The sequence below is a fragment of the Rhinatrema bivittatum genome, chromosome 6 (assembly GCF_901001135.1).
Source record: "Rhinatrema bivittatum chromosome 6, aRhiBiv1.1, whole genome shotgun sequence".
Taxonomy (NCBI): Eukaryota; Metazoa; Chordata; class Amphibia; order Gymnophiona; family Rhinatrematidae; genus Rhinatrema; species Rhinatrema bivittatum.
Window position 1 is genome coordinate 244,662,131 of NC_042620.1, and position 5,481 is coordinate 244,667,611.

Genomic DNA, 5,481 nt, shown 5'->3' on the forward strand with positions numbered 1-5,481 from the left:
TTTTATTTTATATTCCAATTTTTATGCAATAAGCATTTATGTTTATATTATGTGCAAATAGATTTCTGATTTTGTAACAAGTAAATTTATTTTTATTTTATTGTTTTATGTATGTTTTATTGTAAATTGCCTTGTGCCACAGCAGAAGGTGATTAATAAATTCAGAATGAACTAAAGTAATTTAAAGTTTAAGCTCTGATATGGTGACCTTCTTATATTGTAACTGAATTTGTTTGCTCTGAAGATTAACGAGAGCTCAACGAATCCTATGACCCTATGTCAGTCTTTCTGCTTTTTGGGGACTTGTACAGCTCAGCTGTTGCAAATCATTGTAGTGGCTTCTTTGAGATGCCTACCCTGGCAATTCAAGGGAACGGCTGCAAAAAGGGAGCGGCATCTGGTTACACAACTCTGTTAGCTGATCCCTGAATGGGCGGATACAGAGAACAGGTTTACAAAAAGGGGAGGGAGGTGGTGAAGCACTTTAAGATGATTGAAAGGAGCAGCCGCAAAAGTGTTCACAATTATTGAAAATTGATTCTTATAGCAAAAATAACCACAAAGACCTCTATTCTATGAAATTTTGAGTTATGCAAAAAATTAAGCACTAGAATAAATATCTCCAGGAAACTGCTGAATCTCCTATAGACTGCTCCTTGTGACCTTGGGCCTTTACTTTACCCTCTGTTAGGGATGTGCATTCATTTTCAACAAATGTGTAATTCACAAACAATAGGGACCTATTCATTGCATTCATGGGTCTGCAAAACAAATAGCAAACTCCCACAAATGAAACATATCATTAGTTTCATATATGAGAGAGAGAATGAATGCCCTCATACTAGGTAGGTATTTGTACCCCTATATGAGGCCCACCTAGTTACTCGAGGTTAGGTGTAGGGGTTAGGGGCCACTTTGACATGCAGAGTGTGATGTATGAACAGAACATTGCACTCTTGTGAAGATTTGATGACCTTCGGAGTAAGGAAACTCACATAAAGATGAGATTTGTGCAATGTTCTCTCAAACTAGCTTGATGTTACCAAGGTAGAGAGTCCATATGAAGATACCCAGGTAGAGAGTCCATATGCAGAGTGGAGGAGTAGCCTAGTGGTTAGAACAGTGGGCTATAAAGCAGGAGACCAGGGTTTGTGACCTTGGGTAAGTCACTTTACCCTCCATTGCCTCAGGTACAAACGTAGGGCCTCATTTTCCATCCGGATCGCACGCGATAAGGGACGTTTCACACGCACATCAGTCAGAGCTCTTTTCCGCGCAGTCAGAGCTGCTCCCTTCTGCGCATTCGTGGCACAGGCGTGGCACGTCAGTGAGAGCTGTTTCATCCGAGCAAGCATGGCACGTCTGTGAGAGCTGCTCTCTACTGCGCATTCGTGGCACATCGGTCACCGCTCAATTATATAGCTGATGCTTAGGTAAGTGGTGCTTTTGAAGGTTTGGAACGCATTATGAGCATCTCCATTATTTCCTATGGAAAAAATAGTCTTGAGTTACAACTAGCCCTCTGGACTCAATTGAGTTTGTAAGTCAAGGGTCCACTGTATTTCTAGTGTTCTGTAAAGAAAAAAAGTGGGAGCATTTTGAGTTTTTGAAGAATGAGAAAGGGAGTAATCTCAAAATAAAGTAGTTTAAAAGACAGGATAATAAGGGAAAAATTGTAAAATAGTATAGAAGATAATAATTTAATCAATTTAATTAAAATAAAGCTGCTATTTAATGTATGTTTTAAAGATGTATTATTGATTGTATTGTTTTTGTTTGAATGAATGAGGTTTGAGTGATAATTAAATATGTAATGTCAATGTTTTTATAAAGGAAATGTTTTTTGTAATAAAGTAATGAATATTGTTCATAAACACAAACAGGTATATATTGTATGATTATTAATTTGTAAACAAAACAGAAGTAGACAGGGGTAGAGGCCTGGGGCTGCATGTGACTCATCTCTCTACCTGACCCACATTCGTGTGGTATTTAATTTGTAGATAAAAATGATGTACATATGTTTTCTGAAAACTCATATTTTTTATTATTTTTATTAAGCATGTCACCAATAGTACAAAGATAAATTTGCAATACTTGGTTCATACTCTGATTATCCCTATCCATGCAGTAAACAGACATGAGCTTGGGTGCAGATATACCTGCTTGTGAACTAAGGGAAGAACAACACAGGCAGGAGAAGTTGCGGCAGTGTGGGAAGCACTGGACCGGTGGCCAGGCTGCTGCTTGCAGGGCTGGTGCAAGGTTTTTAGGCACGCTAGGCAAACCTTACAGTCTTGTGGGTCCCCTCTTCTTCTTTCCTTCACCCACTCCCACCCGGTTCTCCCCAATATCAATTTAAAACTATGTATTTTAACAGAATATACATGAAAAGAAGCATTCAAAGTACAGTCTTCTGAAGTAAAAATTTCACAGCAACATGTATGCTATATTTACATGCACTTCTGAGGTGCCAACCAGAAAACCCTGCAACAAATGCAAAAAAGACACTTGGAACCCATATAGTGTTAGACCACTTGTAACATGTTGGGTGTGGACATGGCCTCAGAAAGCCATGGGTAAACAGAAATACAATTACAATATTGTAAACCTCCTAAACCAAAACATCACTAACTGCTGGCACTCAAGCATTAACAATCCTACTTATGAAAATGCAGCACTACAAATATTACACCAATACACTTCCTATTAGAAAAACAGAGCTTGCCAGGCTGCTACAGATCCCTACACAGAAACTACGTGCTAGCAGAATACCTCACTTCGGTCACATGCAGAACACAGACAGACTCTCACCAAATACAGAATAAAGAGAACATACATTATAAATAGAAACGTGCAGACAAAACTGAACTGGAAACCACAACCAGCCAGATTCCATATGAGGTGCAACAATAGAAAAACTGAAAAATGACTATTCCTCATAAAACATCAAACAATAAAATCAAGTAATATTAATTATCAATCATAATAATACAATGATACTATTAAAAAGAATAAAAATGTTAAAAGTTAATAAAATAACATCCAATAACTAAAAAATCATATAAAATATTTAAAAATTGCCCAGTCACCAATAAAATATTTCAATACAGCAGACAAATACCACCCAATAATTAAAACTAACAAAGATTTTTAAAATCCCACAGTCTCCATACTTAGGAACTTTTGATTTCCAGTAACCCTGAGATTATTATGGATTATTTGGAGGAAGTGTAGGGTGCACACACAAACTTTCTCTCTTTCTCATTTACACACACTTTCTAGGCCACATAAAACATGCACGCACACATGCGTGTGCATACTAATGCTCTCATTCTTCTCCCCCTCTGAAATACACAAAGAGCAGCAGCTTCCTCCTTTGACTTGTATGGCCGATGGGACTCCTTTTGTTTCTTCCTGCAGTATGGGCCAATGTTATGCTACTCCTTTCTTCCAGCTGCACAGGCCAACTCTGGTCCTGTGCCTTCCAGCTGCAGTGATTGCACCTTCTTCTTCTCACCTGTACACAACTGAAAAAGGAAGTTCTGACATGTGGGCTTATGCAGGCGGGAGGAACAAGGGGCAACTGCCACAGTTCTGCAACTACCACCCCACCCCCAAAACTATGGCACTTTAGGTGGCCACCTAGTCTGCCCAATGCTTCCTCTGGCCCTGCCAGTTTGGGTGAGGGATGGGAAAAGGAACCTGCGTTTCAGCTGAGGCAGAGGTACTGGCACTGGGGTAAGGGGGACATAAGAAACACAGAAGAATCAGGAGGAGGTACGAGGAGGATTGAGAACCATCAGCAGAGAGATAAGGAGGGAGGTAATGAGAAAGGGGAGAACCTGGGGCAGGGTAAGGCTCTTAAGGTGTAGGCTCTTAAGTGTAGGTTTCCAGAATTGCCTCTTGGGATTCTTTTTGCATAGGTCTGCTGGCCCTCTCTTGATTTTTTCTTCCCTTCCTAATCATTCGCCCTACAGTCTCCTTTACTAACGCTCATCTGTCTTTCACCTTCCTCTTGTAAACATTCATTTCTTCTTTCCTCATGAAATCCCTTTTGCCACATTTGGATTTGTTAAGACCATAGCAGCTTGCAACAATGCATGGAATATTTTCATGAGGAGACGCTTGACTGAAATAATTATTATAGCAGCTCTCTTTGCTAGCCCACACATATTTGGTACCCTGGTAATTAAATTGCTTTCTCACTTTCTCAGCACTTCCATCCTTTCAGCTAGATGCTAAAAATAAATGGACTTCAAAATGTTGTTTGTAAAGAATTAGGCCGCGCTTAAGCTGAGCGCATATAAATAAATGCAGCATTATGGAAAATTCTCAGTTCATATGGACATATTCTTTAAAGCCTTTCTGCCTTAGCTCATCTAAAATTATTATTTGGTTATTTTGGGGGTGGAAAAACTTACAGAAACGAGAGAAAAAAGCTCCCCCGCTTGTTCTTGGAATTTAGATTTTATATGCATTGTAAATAAAAGCATGTCTCCTTGTAAATGACAGCGTTTTGATGTTTCTGCCTCATGTGTCAAGTGATGTCACACTTTACAGTTTCCAGTTCTGCAATTGTCATTTCTGGGCTCGTGGTGCATTCTCCTGACACTAGTGAGACCCGTAGATCAGGCAGGGAAAGGCTGATTATAAAACAGTGTTCCTTCTGCACACTCAGATCTTCAATAATTAAAAACCAAGAGAAAGGGAAAATGCACTGTTTATGCTGGTAGACTTCGGTCTTTAGAGGTTATACATAATCTATAGCAGCTGTTAATATTTATCTGATTCTCTCTCTCTTTTTTTTTCCTCAGCATAGCCCCTCCCCACAACTTTCCTTTTGCATGGAGCAAATAATACCAGAAGCTATGATCTAGCAGATTAGCAAACATCAACATTTACAGAGTGAAACACAAATGTAATTTTTCACTGATTCTATGCAAATGATGCCAAAAAATACATTTTCATTGACAGTAGGTCACTTTCCAAAAATTATTTGCAACCACAAATTTATAATGTTTGGTTTCAGAAATGAATTACAGTATTTATTTAACCCTGCCAATAGGCGCTACCATTTTAGGTAACTTTAATGTATTTATCCATGCTTCCATTTAATAATAAAATGTAAATAATAAATGTGACATTTGGAATGCAGAAATCTGATTCATCATAACACAGTACACTATCACTGAAATACATGCCTTCAGTACAAGACTCAGATTTTTGTGCTGCAGGCAGGAAATGCTTCTTCCACCCAGCTATTAAACCAGAGATGTCTCCTTACTCCTCCCTGTACAATATTATAATCTAATAGCATAGAACATGAAGGACAGAATGATAGCGACCTCTTTGCATTAATTACAGCACTATGAATGAAGTTCTCCAGCACCAGTAAATTGCCTGTGCTTGAATTCCTGCACTGAAGAAATGATCGACTGTGTTGAATATCAGACACATCATGGAGCAGGTTTCATTAGC